Source organism: Canis aureus, chromosome 35, assembly GCF_053574225.1.
Source record: "Canis aureus isolate CA01 chromosome 35, VMU_Caureus_v.1.0, whole genome shotgun sequence".
NCBI classification, from domain to species: Eukaryota; Metazoa; Chordata; class Mammalia; order Carnivora; family Canidae; genus Canis; species Canis aureus.
In genome coordinates this window covers 29586667-29605256 of record NC_135645.1, presented here as the reverse complement: position 1 = coordinate 29605256, position 18590 = coordinate 29586667, and the positions used below count along the sequence as shown (strand labels likewise).

The window sequence follows — 18590 nt, the reverse complement described above, 5'->3', positions numbered from 1 at the left end:
TGACAGTGACTAATAATAAAGTCATTTGTGGCATTATATTTAAACTTTCTTAATTTTTTTTAAATTTTTATTTATTTATGATAGTCACACACACAGAGAGAGAGAGAGAGAGAGAGAGAGAGGGAGGGAGGCAGAGACACAGGCAGAGGGAGAAGCAGGCTCCATGCACCGGGAGCCCGACGTGGGATTCGATCCCGGGTCTCCAGGATCGTGCCCTGGGCCAAAGGCAGGCGCCAAACCGCTGCGCCACCCAGGTATCCCATATTTAACTTTTCATTACGGTAGCCAAACATTCTGGATTTTCTGGAACAATCCCAATTTCAGATAGTCTATCCCATTGAGTGACCATGTGTTCAAAGTTTTGAATTAGGAAATGATATCATTCTGCTCTAAGGCATGCAATGATTGGCTCTCACAGCCAAACATTTTTATAGCTTTTACATGACGATCTACATATATTTTTTTAAAAATTTATTTATTCATGAGAGAGAGAGAGAGAGGCAGAGACACAGGCAGAAGGAGAAACAGGCTCCATGCGGGGAGCCCGATGTGGGACTCCATCCCTGGACCCTGGGATCACGCCCTGAGCCAAAAGCAGAGACTCAACCGCTGAGCCACCCAGGCGTCCCAATCTACATATTTTTAAAAGAGCTTTAATTATAATGTACTGGAGTATAAATCCAAGGGGAGCATAATCAAAAATAGGCTGTAAAGAATGTAGCAAAATACTTTTATAAAAGAAAAAAAAATAATTTGAGGTTTTTGGTAAGCCTTCAAAGCTTGCCAGCAAATATCTTTTGCCATATTGAACTCGTGCAACTCTCAATGCTGACATTTAAGCTACTGTTTTCTTGGCGCTTCGCATAAGCTCATTAATTATGCTTTGAAATTTTACTTTACACACTATTACTTTTTAATGAGGGAGCTCATTATTTTCCACTGGAAGTGCTTCCCTGCCAAGGGCTACCGTTTCGGAGCAGGCAGGCCGACTCTGCGTTAAGCGGCAGCACGAGGCCCCGCTGGGCTCCTGGCTGCCGTGGGCCCCGCCCCGCTCGCTGCCCCCGCCCGCCTCTGCCCAGGTGAGCCTTTCCCCCGCCCGGGCAGGTGCAGCTTCGGTCCTTGGCCCTCGAAGCCCTTTGCGCTGGCACCGGGCGCGCAGGCCCAACGGCAGGACCTGTAAGGGGAGGAGCAGGCGCGCGGACTCCGGCTTCAAGAGGCGCTCGTTTCCTTTCGTTCACCGGCCCTTGGCGTTTTGTTACAAAAATAGAGGTACAGACCCCTTGTCACGACCGCTGTCGCGTGGATTCTCCTCTGCTGAGACACGGCGCTCTCTTTCGTAAGCGCCACAAGCCGAAGAGCCGGTGCGATGAGCCCGCAGGACAGCGGGTGACCTCGGGTGACCTTGGGTGACCTCAGGTGACGGGGGGTGGGGGGTTCACAACAGGCCCTCGGACCCAGGACAGAGCTGGGGCGTCCCAGCTAAAACCCCGCGACGACTGCCCACTTCGGGCCTCCTGTTTCACTTGCAGGCGGGGGACCGTGGCGCCCCGACGGCTGCAGGCCACCCCCCGCGTCGCGCTCCGGGCGCTGCTGCCCAACCGCTTCTCAGGCCGGCGAAACACACCTCGGAGGGGGGATCAGTTCCCGGAGAGGAAGGCTTCCCGGAGGCGGCGGCAGGAGGCCGGGGCGGTGCGCGTGCACCCAGCTAGCCTGTGCGGACGGCGCGGCGGGCACCCCGACCCCGGGGGGGGCTGCTGGGTGCCTGGGAGGACGGCGCGGCGGGCACCCCGACCCCGGGGGGGGGCTGCTGGGTGAAGGCGGACGGCGCGGCGGGCACCCCGACCCCGGGGGGGGCTGCTGAGTGAAGGCGGACGGCGCGGCGGGCACCCCGACCCCGGGGGGGGCTGCTGGGTGAAGGCGGACGGCGCGGCGGGCACCCCGACCCCGGGGGGGGCTGCTGGGTGCCTGGGAGGACGGCGCGGCGGGCACCCCGACCCCGGGGGGGGCTGCTGGGTGAAGGCGGACGGCGCGGCGGGCACCCCGACCCCGGGGGGGGCTGCTGGGTGCCTGGGAGGACGGCGCGGCGGGCACCCCGACCCCGGGGGGGGGCTGCTGGGTGAAGGCGGACGGCGCGGCGGGCACCCCGACCCCGGGGGGGGGGCTGCTGGGTGAAGGCGGACCACGCCAGGTGCCCGGGCCCGCGCCCCCTGGGGCTCAGGCCGCCCGCCCCACCCCGAGGCCACGGCGCCTCCCTTCCCCCTCGACGCTGGGAGCCGCACGAGGCTGGCCCGAGGCGCACACCCCGAATCCCGTCCACGCAGCGCGCAGGCAGGCCGCAGAGCCAGCATCTAGGTCTGGGTCGTGGGGGGAAGCTGGGCTGAGAGCACGAGGCGTGGGGGGGCAGACGGAGGATTTTCCCGGTGCGGACCCACGTGCGCGGGACGCCGGGGAGCAGGTGCGTGGGCCCCGCAGGCCTGCGCCCCCCCCCCCCCCGCGCCCCGGCCGGGACGCCCCGCGGACCGCTCCCGAGCGCAGGAACCCACCTGCTGGCGCTCGGCGGCGCCCGACCTGAATCTCACGTAATACGCAGTGTCACTGTTTCAACCGGTAAAAGCGCAGGACACGCTCTTAACTCGCAGGCGGGACCAGGGACAGTCGGTGCCCAGGCCGGGGCCGCTGAGCGTGTCACTCGGACACCGAAGGGGGGGGTCTCCGTCTAATTAGGGAGAGATTGTGTCCAGGGCTTGACGTGGGGCATTCACTTACAGAGCTGTACATTTTTAGATTGAAGTGGCTTTTAAAGATCGCCCCGTCCAACGCCCTCACTTTATTTTTCAGAAGGTTTTATGTATTTATTCATGAGACACCGAGAGAGAGGGAGGCGGAGACCCAGGCAGAGGGACAAGCAGGCTCCCCGCGGGGCCCGATGCGGGACTCGATCCCGGGGCCTGGGGTCACGCCCTGGGCCCAAGGGGAGCCCCCACGGCCCCCAACAGCGTTGCAGTGACATCGGCCTTGGCACTTGGGTCACTGGTGAGGATGGGCCAACACGTGGCGGCGCAAGACAGAGAGCGGCGGGTCCCAGCGATCCGGTGGCTTAGGACCTGCTTGCTGCCGGGCGACGTCAGTGACACTTGTCCGGGCTGTCGATTCTCTTGGAGTCCTGGGTGAGGCTGGCTCCTCCTGATTCCTTACAACTCACCTTTTAAAGCCCTTTTTCCTTTTGCAGTAGAATGGAGACCACGGACCTTTAATTTTTTAAAGGCACAAAATAACATGCACTTGCCAGTGACGTTATCACGAATGAAGCACATTCTGTTGAAATAGTCATAAAATCATATGCAGATTGGGCAATGGCAATTTGTGCTTGTTTATTAATTCAAGTAACAAGATCTAGTGAGAGTAGCAATGCACATAAATGACATTTTGCGAACAGTATTTCGGGTCAGGAGGTGATCTAAAAACAATCCTTGATTTATCTTGGAAATGAAGACCTAGGTCCTGTTAAAACCCCATAAAATAGTGAAGTGCATAAATAAAAATCCTGATGTATTAATTTTCAGTAAGAAGTATAAGGCCGAAGCAGATCAAGGTTCATGCTGTGGCCCGTAGCGTCCCCCGGGGACCCCGCCCATGAGGCTGGAGCCAGGGGCGCCTCCCGAGCCCGAGCGCTGCCTCCCGTGAACCCCTTAGTCCATCCCCCGGCGCGGAGCCAGCTGGCTGGGCGCCCCGGGCCGGTCGGGCCACACTGCCGTATCCCCCAGGGAGCCTCCCGGGTCCCCTGTGCAGCAGCTACCCGGAGTGACACGCCCTGGCCCGTCTCCTGCGTGGCACGCTCCCAACCGTCCCGGGGCCCCAGTGACACCTGCCAGGGCCCCGCCAGCAGCCCTCCCGGGGTTGCCCTGCAGGCAGGCGCACAGCGCTCCTGTCGCCCTGTTGGGGTCCCTGCCCCAGCCCCAGCCCCACAGGGCCCTTCCGGCCCTAACTGTGCCTCCCCCGACGGAGCAAACTGGGGAGGCAGGGCCTCTCCTCGGGAGGCCTGGGGGGGGCACGGAGAAGGCCGGGCGGCCGTCATGGGGCTCCGGGCTCCCAGCGGGCTCCCTCCCGGCCCGGGGAGGGGGGGGGGTGAGTGTGAGCGGGACCCGACCTGCCCTGGGTTGATGGGGGTGAGTGTGAGTGGGACCTGCCCTGCCCCGGGGCGGGGGGGGGGGGAGGAGGGTGAGTGTGAGCGGGACCTGACCCGCCCCGGGGGTGTGAGCGGGCTCCCACCTACCCCGAAGGATGGGGGGGGGTGCGTGGGAGTGAGGGGGGAGGACTGGTGTCTGCAAGGTGCTCTGAGTCATCCACTTCCTCGCTCAGGAGGAATGTCGGGGTGAGGGGTCGGTCAGAGGGAGGAGGAGCAGGGGGGTCTGTCAGAGGGAGGGGGAGCGGGGGCGCGGGGCAGGAACCGGCGGAGCGGCCCGAGCCCGGGTCTCTACCTGCCAGGTGCTGGCGCCCGTGCGGGTCCCTAACCCAGGACGGGGGGGGGGGGGGGGCGGGCAGGACGCCCCAGGACACCGCATCGCCCAGGCAGGGGACAGGCCTGGGCCGGGATCTCGGCGGCCGTTCCGGACGTGCCGGGTCACCAGGTCGCCAGGGCGGGAGGTGGCCCCGAGAGCCCAGGGCTCCAGCGTCGCGTCCCCGCCCGCCCGACGCCCCGGGACGTGTCACCGAGGCCGCTCCCAGCACGTCCCGCGGCCGGCGTGCTCCGTGGCCCGCCGCTAGTGCGTGTGTAAACCCGCCCAGGACGGGGGTGGGGGGGAGACAGCAGGTGCCGTCCTCAGCCCCGCTCCCCCGCCCGCCCCGCGTCCCTCTTCAGCCCCCTTCCCCGCTGGCCGCTGTCCCGGGCACCGTCCTTGCCCTGCAGCACCAGATGGTCACAAGGTCCCTGGACCCCTGTGGCTGCCCCCGCCTGCTCAGCTCCCTCCACGCGGCCAGGGTGAACCTTCTAGCACACTCCGCCGCCGCAGGCGCTCCGGAGGGCTCCGGGGGCAGGCAGTGTAGACCTGGGCATCCCACACCTGGCGCTGGTCCCTCCTAACCCTTGTCCCCTCCGGGCCCTGCCCGCCGCTGCATTACTGAGCGACATGCAAGCACCTGGGCTTCCCAGAACCTCGCGGGTGGTGCCTCAGGTCTCCGTTCATGCCGGCATGTCCCTGTCACCTTTCAGCCCCTGGGACCGCAGCTGTCCCCTGCAGGGCGGGAGCCATCCTGGCCTTCAGGAGCCCTGCCCCGCAGCAGCCGCACCCCACCTCGTGCCCCGCAGCACCCCCCTCGTAGCTCTAACTTAGCAGGTGCACACCCTCTGCCCGCGGGGCTCTAGCAGGAGAGCATGGGTTTCTAGGCGGCCGGCGCTCGCTTAGTCTGTGTGTTGCCGTGTCCACATACCACACGTGGTAGGCAGACCGTTAGGGTCTAATAAGCCGCAGCCACAGGGGCTTGCGCTGACCACAGTTTGCTGTTGGCGTCTACCACAGACCTAGTCTGAGCCGGAGGCCCGGGGCTGGTGGCCTGGCTCACCCTCGTCACCGTCCGCTCACTCATCCTTAGCTACTTCCTGCCTTACAGGGGCCCACAGAGATGTTTTTACAAATATGTCTTTTAGATCGTGGGAGCAAGACCCTGAGGACTAACGTCCAGATCACAGCAAGAGGATCCCCCCTTTGCTGAATTATCATCTGCAGATTGAGGTCAACGGTGAACCTTCAGGACACATCGTCGTGAGGTTGGTGCCTGTCCCCTGGTGTCGTTTTCCTTGCACGCCCACAAAAGCTAGTCTGAATCTTCCCATATTGCAGGCGAAGCGTGGGCTGCATGGACTAGGCCTGAGGCCTCCAACAATCTGGGGAAATATTTCTTTGTGAACTTTCAGTGACTGAATTGCATCATGTAGGCCTGTTGATAAGGCCCGAGAGCCCTCGGGACTGAGTTTTAAGAGCTTCCCGAGTGGATGACGTGCTGCCATCATGCTTCTCTTGATATCAAGGGTAGTTGAAAAATTGATGTTTTTCTCTTGCAAAAGTAGACTTTTTGCAAACCATGACATTGGAGGAAATGATTTTTATACACTTTATGCTGCAGGCTTAGGTATAAGGTGCTTTTTTCCCCCTATTTTATTTGGAAGGATTGTCTTTTCGCTGATCTACATGTACGCTTTCCATCAGTTTCCTAACAGGAGGGGTGAAATCATAACTAATAACGATTATACACCCGGAGTGGGGAGTGCCCGAAGTAGGTGTGGATCCAGCACAGTTGGTTGCTGACCGTGCAGCATTTCACCTGTCCTCACAGCGAGTGGGAAGGTAGTGGAGACTGATGACCTCGTTTCTAGTCCTGGCCCTTGAGCTAATAAGTTTAATGTCCGTAGAAAAAGCCAGCTGTATTCTCCGGGCCTTTGTCTTCTCATGGCTAAAATGTGGAGATTGAGCTTTACGGCCTCGAAACTGTCTCTCCGGTTATACGGATTTATACTTGGAACTCAAAGAATACAAGTTTTAATGCTTAGATGACAGATTTGTGATCACACTTACCTTTCTCTTCTAGTTTTCTGTCGTTTCCATTTTTCTCAGTATTTTCTTTACTGGCTTCTTCCAGAAAATGAAAATTATATGGGCAATGATGTTGTTTCTAAACAAATCAAATGACGTCATTTAAATATATCTCATACATGTCACGATACCAGCACAGAAGTTACCCCACTGAGTCATTACATCTGCACTGAGAGTTCATCATCCCCGCTGATGATGAGCAACCTAAGGGACAGAGAGGTGAAATAAGTTTCCCAACGCAGCCAGTTCCGTTCTGGAATCAGGATGTGCTAAGAAGCTCTACATACAAATTCCTAGAAGACCACGCTGTGTCTGTGTGAAATATTTCAATGTACAAGGAGTTGGGGAAGAAAAAGGATTCGGTCTAAGGAAGTTAGCCGGCCTGTTAGGGACAATGCTAAAATTAAAATTGGCTGTGATTAAAATGCTTCAGGGCATTTTCTGTTGTCTAGTGGCTGAATTTTAAAATTTACCAATGTCATAGCTGGCTCAAAGTACATTGGCCATCTGTTGCTAAAATCTCCAATCTCCTGGCTGTCCTTTTCCAATCAAGTAGTGTGTGCACATCTCCTCCTTGGTGGTGGAGGCTGTGCTTTCTGTGAGCCACCCAACCGCCGTCAGCCCAGCCTCTCTCCTCGCTGCTACTCGGCGTCGGTGACAGGTTTCACGCAAGACTCTGCAGACTTGGCTTACAACCAACTCATGCTGCCTGATTTAATTGCTTCTTAATCCTTTCATTAATCTCTTGTTGATCCTGTAACACAGTCTGCGCGAGAGCTGTTCCAAACTTTTACTCGCTTCCAATTTGGGGTCCCATCCTTCCCCCCTCACTTCGAAGTGGACAACTTCCCTTCTTTATCAGGAAGTCCAACACTATCCTATGGGAGCCTTTTTTTTTTTAAGCCTCTTTTTTTTACATGGTTTTTAAATGTATTTTATTTTTTATTATTACTTTTTTTACATTCTGAGAGTAAGAAGTGTTTTCCTTTAGAGCTAAAGCTTCCACTTGAGTCCCAGGTGTCGTGCCTTAATCACCTCTCACTCCAGCATCATTAATCTTTTCTTCTCTTACTTCCACCGTGTTGAGATATACATTCCTTAACCCTGCACTCGGTATCACCCAACTTTCATTAGACATCTTCCTTTAATTTCCAAAATTGCTGTATTTATCTATATTTAGTATCCTCAAATTGGCACCATCCATCCCCTCTTCAGTTCCTCAAAATATTTATTCCGAAGCTCCATAGTCTAGCAAAACTACTCTCTCTGAAGGCTCCTGTGCCCATCTTCCATTTTCTTGTGAAATACAATGACTTTTTTTTATAGTTCTTCTTTTTAACATCTCTTAAGTACTTGGCTTGGTTTTTAATTCTCTTTGTCATTATTTCCCCCCCTCATTTTCAAGACCTTTTCATGTCTCTTCCCAGCTCCTCCACTGCTCCTTTTTTCCAGTTTTTCTGTGTTCTTTAGTTGCGTGATGTTTTGTTTCATGATGAGTCACTGAAGTACTTGACAACAAACTTGTATCTAAGTTTTAATCATAAGGTATTTAGATATTCTATTAATTTTAGTGCTCTAAAATAAGTTTTATTCCTCCCATATTTTTTTTTCTTTCCTTATGTTTGGAATGATAGAAATAGTACTGCCAATGCCCCCTTCACCCAATTTTCTCTTCACTCGAATCCAGGCAATTACCACTGTCTAATTGTATTAGTTTTCTGGGCTGCATAATAAATGACCACACGTTTAGCAGCTTAAATAGTATACAGTTATTATCTAGCATTTTCTCTGGTTCAGGATTCTAAGCACAGCGTAGCTGGGTCCTCTGCTGAGGGTCTTTAAGGCTATATAGTAGAGACACTGGCTGAGAATGAGGTCTCATCTGAAGTCTCAACTGGGAAATGATCCACTGCTACATGCCCACAAGTTGTTGGTAGAATTATTTTCCTCTTTTTTGGCGGGGAGGACGTGTGTAGCTTTAGAACAAATGGTGGCTGGCTTCTTCAGCGCCATGGTGAGACCGAAACTGATGGGAGGCCTGTTGCCTACCTAGCTATGTGAAACAAGAGCATGATACTCAATCACTCTTACCATGGTGTTTTGTTTTATTTTGTTTTGTGTTTTGTTTTTCTGTTTTTTGTTTTGGCTTGAGGCAAGTCCCAGGGCCTGCTTACACTCAAAGGATACGGATTATACAGGATAGAACACCCAGGGACCATCTTAGAATTTTGCCTACCATGCTGTTGTTTCTACAGCTCTCAAGCAAGGGGAATAAGTGCCTTTTATCCTTGCTATTGGGACAATTTTGTAGCCGAATTGGATAAGCATACAAAATGCACAGTTTATTACTGAGATGCTAGGGAGGGAATCACATTGGTTTTAGAAAACAGGTAAGAAAGAGTAGGAGGAGAGAACAGGTCAAAGAGGAGCTGCCATAAATATTTTCCTCACATGGTCTAATTCAGTGCTTAAACTACCTGTGATAATGGACTAGGATTTTTATTTGTGTGTTTGTTTGTAACATTCCCAACCTATTACACACTGAAATTTTTGTAAAAATAAAAAAAAATATATTACTAAAAAAATGAAATTAAAAAATAAAAACATATAAAATGAGTCAAATTTTTATCTTAATAAAACAGACATAAAAATCACTCTGTCAAATTGCTATAAAAGCTTCCAAATGCTTATTTTTAATGTCTGTTTTTATGTTAAGGACACATGACAGCTTGAGGACCAGCATTGTGTGAAGTCCAAACTTTGAGCAGAACTGATTTAATACACTCCCACAGCATAAATTCGCCCAGCTATGTATTAATTCCCTTTTCTAGACCCAAGTCTAGATCTTTTTTCCAAGATTATTTATTCATTTATTCACAGATGAATCACTGAGCACTTATTGTTGGTCAGACACCATGCAGAACTAGACAAAATGCTAGATAAACTAATGGCTTCTCTTTGCACATCTTTTTGGGATTCAGACGATCTCAAACACAGTGTGCATGACCTTCAAGGAGTGAACGTACAGTCTTGCCTCTTGCCTGCTATCCCTACTATGTCTTCTAGCTTTGTGTTTGCCACGTCCATCCACAGGTTGCCAAGGTTAGAACTTTACTTATCCACACTTTGCTCCCTCATATTTTCCTTCCAAAATATCAAATCTCTCCCTTATGTACACCTGCAGGGCTACTGCATTTGTTCAGGCACCCAGCCTTCCCCACTGGGGCCAAGGGGGCTGTTTACTGCATGCTCTCCTTGACATCAGTCTTGCTCCCCTCCATTCAACTGCCACAGTAGATTCAAGAGGACCTTTCTAGACTTTATTCCTCAATATGTTACTGTTTTGCCTAAGACCCCTCAGGGTTCTTCATTGCTTACCAATAAACCTGAAATCTTATCAAGGTCAATTTTTTTTTAATTCACTCATTTCTGATTACTTCTTCTCTTGCCTCACTTCCTTTCTGAAGCCTTATTCCATCCATATTGAATCATTTGCAATTCCTAGGATGTGCCATGCCCTCTCTTGCCTTGGTTTTTGGTGTTGGCTGAATCTTTTCCCTGACACATCTTTCACATGATCCTTTATTTGGGTACTCCTTCTGGCCTCAGGATTGGGTCTTTTTTCCAGGAAAACTTCTGTACACTGCATCCCCAGCCCTGTCTGTGTCTACCCTTGTGTGGCACTGGCAAATTTGGTTGTAACACAGAAAGGAGATGGCTGGAATACTTCCATCATTAGACTATGGATGTTTGAATTAAGAAATTTTATCATATTTTCATTGATATCTTGAAATGGATCTATGAAAGTATTCTAGAGAATGGGTCATGACACACATTTTGGAGGTAAGTTCAGCCCATTTAATGAAGCCAAACTGATCTACCCTTCTTCAGGTCTTGCTGTCACCAGTCCAGCTTAAGATCTCATCGTAGCATATCTGGAGTGTCACTGCAGTCTTCTAGTTTCTGAACTCTACTTGCTTTCTGGGAATCCATTTAAATGCCTTTTCTCAGGCTTTAATACTGCATTCAGAGATGATCAAATAAATGCTTGCTTAAAAGCATTTAGTTTTTCAAACAAAAAATTTTTTCAGCACCTGCTCTGTGCCAGTCACTCTTCCTGCTGCTTAAGCCACATCAGTAAACAAAATGGAAACAAAGCAAAACAAAACATAGTCTTGGGAACTTGTGGTTTTTTGAATTACATTTTTGTTGAGGACACTTCAATTATTTTATATTATTATTTTATTTTTTAAAGATTGTTATTTATTTACAGAGAGAGAGAGCGTGTACACAGGCAGGGGGAGCAGCAGAGGGAGGGGGAGAAGCAGGCTCCTCACCAAGGAGGGAGCCCAATGCAGGGCTTGATCCCATGACCCTGGGATCGTGACCTGGGCTGGAAGGGATCATGACCTGCTTAACCAACTGAGCCACCCAGGTGCCCCTCATTTATTTTAAACACTGAAATGTAAATATAGCTCAAATTACATAGATGTAGTTGCACACTGCAAGTAGAGCAAACCAGGCTCCTTGTGCATTTGCAAATGCTACATCCACTACCTTGTATGGGTTATGTATCACCACCAACATGTATTACTGTGGAGTAAACCATCTCCATCTGAGTGGCTCAGAAGAATACACTTTTGCTATTTCTCACGAATCTGTGAGTCAGCTTGACAGTTCTGCTGATCGGGACCAGGCTCAGCTGATCCCAGCTGGGTTAGCTCACACATCTGTGGAAATCTGGCAGATGAGGTAAAGGCTGCCTCACCTAAAATTGCCTTACTCATGCGTGGCTGTGTGCTGGTTGGGGTGATGGAGGTTACCAGGCCAGGTATGTCTCAGCATCTAGCCGTCCAGCCTGGGTTTGTTCATATTCTGGTGACAAGATTCGGGGAGAGAGAACGGAAGAGATGAAGCCTCTGGAGCCTCACTCAGAACTGGCCCACGGACTCTTCGGGTACCCCCTACTGGCCACAGCAGGTTGTAATGCTAGCCCAGATTGCAGGGGTAGTGAAATGATTCTAGCTTTGGATGGGAGCAGATGGTCACATTGCAAAGGCCATGGAGAGGGTGAGGAATCGAGGATATTTTGGCAAGCAATCTGCCACAGTTTCCTTCTTTGCAGATTGCGTATCTGATGGAAAGCTTAGAGGCTTTTGCCTGCCAGTCATTGTGCTCAATTATCTTATTTCTGTGTATATTTCATAACTTCCTGTGATACATACAACTAAAATGTAAACCCCTAAGTTCTTGTGGGCTTCCTGAGGTCAAGGAACCTAGCTAATTCATCTCCTCACCTTCCATGGGACGTAGCACAGCAAGCACATTGCACAGAGCAGACTCCAAATATTGGCTGGATCCATCATTCACTAACCTAATTATATGAATCAGCAATAAAGAACAGGAACGTGTCATAGTGAGATGTCCTTTCACATCTACTTAAGAGGAACATGAAAACACTAAAGTGCTTCCCCAATATTATTTGGATAGCTGATAGGCTTTCCTATCATCCGTTACATTTGACTGGCTAACAGTCATCTGGTGATTCTAAGAGTCAAGGATTGATGTCTTCAGAGACTTAAAATGCTAGTTCTAGAACAACAACAAAACACTCAGGAAGGGAAGGAAGCACAGAGGCCAGAGCTCCTGCCGTATGCCACGGCGAAGTTACAATAGGTAGAGCTAAAGCCTGGGTTTAGGGGAAGTAGGAGGCTGGGCTAAAGCACATGCACTGAACACTTGCCTTAGTCGAGCTGGGCTAATGAGCTTAACAAAGAGGGAAACAAGCCTTCCAGGGAAAACGGTGAAATTACCCCCAGGAGACCCTAACTAGCTGGCCATAAGATCCAGGTGAAAAGACATAATCAGAAAGGTAAGTTATAAAGGCAAGCTATCCTCATTGGTAGAGTTTGAGAGACATGTGATTGCTAAAAAATACTCTCATATTAATAACAGTTTTTTTTTTCATTTTTCCCTGAGGATGTTTTATAGAAATATATGCTGAGAGAAGGTGGGGGGGCAGTTCCTTAACTTTACGAATTTGCTTTTTGCATTTGTAAATATAATTCTATCAACTTTCAAGAGTTGGAAGGAAACGAGATAGATACGTTTTTTTTAAAAAAACTGAGCAGAAAAATTGGACAGAGGAGTAATTTTTAGTCCGATTTTTTGTTTATTAAAGAATGTTCTGTTGTCTTTTTTTTTTTTAAGATTTTATTTATTTATTCATGAAAGTCACATACAGAGAGGAACAGACACAGGCAGGGGGAGAAGCAGGCTCCATGCAGGGAGCCCAACGCAGGACTCGATCCCAGGTCTCCAGGATCATGCCCTGGGCCGAAGGCGACGCTAAACCACTGAGCCACCCAGGCTGCCCTGTTCGGTTGTCTTTAGGATAGTCTCGATTTTCTCATCTGCTATTTGCTTTACAAAGGAAAATTGGAATCTCTTGATTTAAATTTGAAGACTTTGATATGAAACTAACTCAAGAAGGAGAATAACATCTCTGTTAAGGGGTGTATAGTATAATTACTACAGAGTAATAATTTAATCACAACAACCTGTAACATAAATGGAATAAAATGATAATATGGATGCAAGCTATTATATTAAGAGAAAGTTCATCTTTTTTGAACAACACAGGAAGTCAGGTTTTAGCCTTACAGCCCCCAAGTTTGTATTTTGCTCAAGCAATCTCGATCTTATTACATTAGGCAAACACTATTCAGGAGAACAGTGGATCATGTAAATACCTTTAATATTATTCATGAATTTTACTTCCACAGTAGGTTGGAAATATGCTACAGATACTCTCTTATAAATGACCTATTTAACTCCTGATATTGCATTTCTGAATTTTTTCATAATAATTTAAAGATGTTCTGATTTACCTCCCTGCTATAGATCTACTGTTTATTTTTGTCTCTACATTTTGCTCTAATTTTCTTAACCACTTGTCCTCTTTATTTACCTTCCTACTTTTTTTTCCTTCATCCTTACAGGTCTCTTGGCACCAGTTCATATCCACAGTCAGGATTGCAGATCTAAGCTAATAAGCTTAGCTTTGGACAACACACAGATTGTGTGTGTGTGTGAGAGAGAGAGCCTGTAATTTATGACCACTTCTCAGAAATGAGACCACTGCACACTTGCTCTACAGCGTAGCTTTGATAAGCACTGCTGCTCTTATCACGTGGCCTCTTTTGGGTATAATGTGATCTCAGAAGAATGAAGAAGGGCATACAACATCAAAAAGCAGACAAAACAGCTTTTGTCTTCATATATTAGCATGTTTCTTAATCTCTATAAATAATTTTTCGACTGGCATAAAATATACTGAGTTAAGCTGGGTATTCTTAGGAAATGAGGTCAGGAATTGGGGTAAAGACAAAGAAAGAAAAGGAAGGAAGGAAGGAAGGAAGAAGAAAGAGGGAAAGGAAAGGAAAGGAAAGGAAAGGAAAGGAATTTGTTTCTTTTTATTGTGCAATTATCCACAATCACATTAACTCATGCCATTTATTTCTTCAGTCATTCAATCAATATTTATTGAACGGACTGATCCAGCAGTGAACAAAGCTTATGTTTTGAACTCTTGGGGTTTATGTTTTTAGTGGGAGAGGCAGGAAGGAAATAGAAAGTTGACCAGGTGCTAGTAAACGCTAGGAGGAAAAGTAAGCCGGAGAAAGGTACCTGGCTTTTAGGTATTTTAGGTATTTCGGTCGCATCCTCGCCGCAGGAGGATTGTGACCCGAGCTGGAGCTGCAAGCGGCGCTAAGTGAAATAAACAAATGAATAGCGCGAGCTCTGAAGGGGGGACTGTTTGCTTCACAAAGGTGTGGGCTTGGTGTGTAAAGGCGAGGGGAGAGGGCCAGGTTGGCTGCAGAGAGTGAGGGAGGGAACGTGGGGGTGAGATGGGGCAAGTGGGCGCGGGACTTGGCGCAGACCCTGCAGAGTAGCGGGGGCCAATCGTGCCTTGCCCTCTGGGCCAAGGGAAAGGTTAAGGGTCTTGCTGAAGAACATGTGAAGTCATGGAGGATTTGGAGTAGAGGAAAACTCAGCTGTACTATGTGCAAGAAAACACCACTTGTAAGTGCTCAGTAGTGTGGCTATGTCCGTATCCTTGTACAGCAGATCTCTGGCTGTTTGTCACCTTGCAAGATTGAAACTTTATACTCATTGAACAGCGACTCCCATTTGCCCCCTCCCCTAGCCCTTGGCAACCAGTGTTCTACGTTATTTTTCTGTGAGTTTGACTATTTTAGATGCCCCCTTCTAAATGGAATCATCCAGTACTGGTCATTTTGTGACAGGTTGATTTCACTCTGATGTGACTTTTATATTTTTGACTTAATTACGATGTCAGCTCTAATGCTGTAGCTTCGATGTGGAGGGAATGTAGACGAAGGGAAGGGCAAAGGAGGAAGCAGAGATACAAGTTTTGAAGCTGTTTTTGTCCTATAGGCAATAGATGATGGTGCGTTGAACATGGGCTGAAAGAGTGGAGGTAGATAGACGCTGGGTAGATTTTTAAGGTAACGCCTGGGAGATTTGCTGATATTTTGGATGCGTTAGGTGACAGAAAGAGGAAAAGGACATGAATTATAGGGTGAATCATCCAAATGATTTAATCATCAATCCCTTCCCCGTCATGGGGGATCATCCTTGTAAGACCTCCTCAAATGCTGCGCGTCTTCTCTAAACACGTGCTGATGCCCAATCAGCCGATTAGATGGCTCAGGGTTATAGTGTGATCTTCCGTTTGTATATAGGTGCTTTTTAGTAGAGGCGTGGATGGCATAAAACCTAAGGTGTGGGTATGTCAGGAGAAGGGGTTCGGGAGATCTGGGCGGGTTGGGCAACAAGGAACATTTCCGGGAAGAGGACAAGACTGTCTGATGGTCCGTCGGCTCCAGGGCACCAAGTATTTCAGAACAGTCTCGATGCTGTGCTGTAAACTGCCTCCTTCGGAGGTCTGCTCAGTGCTGCGTGAGTGTGGGATGAGTGGTAGGGACTCGAGACCTCGTGAAACCGAAGACCTGGAGTGAGTAGGGAGGCTGAAAGGGAAGAATCATACTTTTTCATTTTTAGATTCTAGAGGCAAAAGGAAAAAAGAATTCAATAAACAGATTTTTTTTTTTAAGCTAGATGTATAGAGTAGCCGTTGAGGGATGTCTCTAGGTGTTTAGAAGTCATTGCTTCCTGGCTACAACTACGTAATGAAAAACCACTTATGGACAGCGTGAGATTTTTTTACAAATTTGGTTGTTTGTGGCAGGCCGCTTCCCTTAGGGCCGCTCTCCGAGGTCTGCTGCAGGGACACGGGGGCTCCCAGGCCGTGCTTCTCTTGGTAATGTTGGGGCCTGTAGTTCCTTGACCGACAAGAGGAGAGGCTGAGTGTGTCGAGGAGCCGCATGTTGGCCACGTGTACTTCTTCTGACCGTTCTTAAAGCTCGGCAGGCGGATTTCTGTAAGTAGCCGAGAAGGCACCCAGTGCAGTTGCACTTTGCCGGACCCAGTCTGTAGGACTGACAGCGCGCCCTGCACAGATTCCTCCAGTAGATAATTAGATCAGTGTAACGCAAGCGCCGCATGAATTAACATTTGCACTTCGGTATGAATATTCAGGGCTGCGGTGCCTTCGGTGGTGTGAGTTGTGCCAGGATGCGCAGCGGTGCCTGATAGGTGCTTGTACGGTATTAATTAGTACAGAATGGCACCAATTAGAGGGTCTGGAAACATCTCTGGAGTCGGAGACGATATGCGCGTGGGTGGTGCTTCTCCTCTTCCCGTAAACTCTAACCCAGACAACAGATTGCCTGCTTTAACTAGTCCTGTGCTTCAGTTTTGATGCGGATTTTACGTCACGGTGCAGAAACTACTAAGTTTCCCGGCCTTTCCTGGAATGATGCCATCTGCTCGTTTCTCCACTCTCTCTGAGATTTTTCACCTGGAAGATTAACCCGAAAGATCATATGCTCTACATGTTATAAATAAATAATTGAATAAATAAATAAATAAAAGAATCATTGGGCCACTGAAACCTGCTTTTCATAGTGATAAAAATTGCTCTGGCACAGCTTGCTGGAGCATCAGGTATTGGTTCATAACTTTATTTGCATTTATTTGGAAGTTTCAAAGAACTTCATGCTATTATCAAGATCATCTCCGAGACAATGAAAACCTCCTCATGCCTACCTCCAGGGTAAACCTGGTCAGGGGCCTCGGACGTGGAGAGAGGGATTGGATAGCTGAGAACGGATCAAGTTAGTATCTCTGTATGATGCTTTTAAAAGGGGAATATGATTCTAAAAATACCTCAAAAGCAAAATTTTCTGAAAACTGGAAGAGGTTGTGTAACGTGGCGGTAAATGGAGGGAACTCTGAGGCCAGAATGGCTGGGCAGGAGCCCAGCTGTCCCTTAGCTCACGAGCTGCGTGACCTGGGGTAAGTGACCTCACCTTCAGTTCTGTCACCTGTGCGCGCTCGCGGCTCATGAGTGCACGGAAAGCATAGACAGCTTGAAAGGGTGTTTGCTGAAGTGTGTAGAACACTGAATGTACACTTGAAAATATTTCCAGTGCTTGTCCCTGGCCAGAGGTGACCACGGTTCGCCCAGCGGAGCCAGCTTCCGAGGGCCTTGGCTTCCCCGAGCCACCGGACCGCCGCGTGCTGTGAAGGCCAGGGGGCTCCAGCTGGAGGCCAGCATCACTCTGCTCCTAAATTGTTCTCTTTAGGCTTATATGTGCAAGCAGAAAAAAAAATTTTTTTTTCTCTCCCAAGTATAAATCAGCTAGGATTTTCCTAGTTTCCTTCCTTTCTGACTTTAATTTTTCCACTTTGCAAATTGAAGTTATAAAATATAAAGCAAGATTAGCATCTTATGAATTTCCAGAATTTCCTATAAATAATTAGGGTACTGCATATATTTCAATATATGCAATATATTACAGTCTGCAATGTTGGAGAAGTAGGAAATATATTATTAAAGAGAAATATGAGATTTCATAATCAGCTGTTTTAAAATTTAGGATTTGTAATTGCCTTACTGTTGGGGGCCTGAAAAAAATCTACTGGGTGCTCTGCTCTGCCGACTTCATTAAAATGCCAGGTTAAGGAGTAATTGTTTTTTTTTTTTTTTAAAGATTTTATTTATTTATTCATGAGAGACAGAGAGAGAGAGAGAGAGGGGGAGAGAGAGAGAGGCAGAGACACAGGCAGAGGGAGAAGCAGGCTCCATGCAGGGAGCCGAACACGGGACTCGATCCCAGGTCTCCAGGATCACACCCTGGGCAGAAGGCGGGGCTAAACTGCTGAGCCACCCAGGGATCCCAGGAGTAATTATTTTTGTAGGAAACTTTATTGAAGTCATACATTTTGGCATGATACTGCCTTGAGTATTTTAAGGGGATAATTTTCTCCTAAGAATTGATGATCTTACAGTTAAATTTCAACATCTAAAAAAACCCAAAAGAGTGATCAACAAAAAGAATTCAAAAAGTTGGAACAAATGAAGTCACCCATTTGTTTCTCACCAAAAATATGTGCCTTTTCCTGCTGCTCCAGTTTCATTAACACTAAGCGGGAGAACAGATAGTATAATTGACAGTGAAGTCTGTTATTTAAGATTCTGCCTTTCACATGGGCGTGTGGGATGTGCGTTATGCATTAGTAGTTGTCACTATTGTTCTTAAGTGCACATTCCCCAGCATCTAGCATTGGCTTCCCAGCTCTCATTTTGGCTTTTTTATTTTTCTCTGCAATTTATTTCCCAAGGTGCGTCCTCATGCCTAAGTTAAAAGTTGTTTTTTTAAAGAAACTCAAGGCGCAAACGTGCAGCTGAAACTATCTTTACCCAAGATCTACTTGAAAAGTTCTGCGTCTGAAACTTTGAGAAGTTTTATGGAGCATGAACGACCGAGTCGAAAATTATGTGAGAAGGTTACAAAATAACATACTAATTTCCCATCGAATCGCCTTATGTTTTCCTGTAGAAGATGTAGAGGT

The 18590-nt window shown here is 48.7% G+C and overlaps 2 long non-coding RNA genes across 4 annotated transcripts in view; one reads left to right on the top strand and one right to left on the bottom strand.

The window, feature by feature from the left end:
• Positions 1-1111: 1111 nt before the first annotated feature.
• On the top strand, positions 1112-18112 carry LOC144305576 (uncharacterized). 2 transcript variants are annotated; one of them, XR_013372574.1, is made up of 3 exons: positions 1112-1269; positions 5645-5764; positions 13589-18112. It is a non-coding gene; the product is annotated as an uncharacterized LOC144305576 (long non-coding RNA). The 2 variants fall into 2 exon arrangements; XR_013372573.1 differs by lacking the exon at positions 1112-1269 and adding an exon at positions 1407-1689.
• The window catches only part of LOC144305575 (uncharacterized), a 24354-nt gene continuing 18557 nt past the window's right edge, over positions 12794-18590 (bottom strand). The window contains exon 3 of one of the 2 annotated variants that reach the window (XR_013372572.1): positions 12794-15640. This is a non-coding gene — a long non-coding RNA (uncharacterized LOC144305575). Of the gene's footprint in view, positions 16534-18590 lie in introns of both variants that reach the window. The other variant, XR_013372567.1, reaches the window with a different exon arrangement.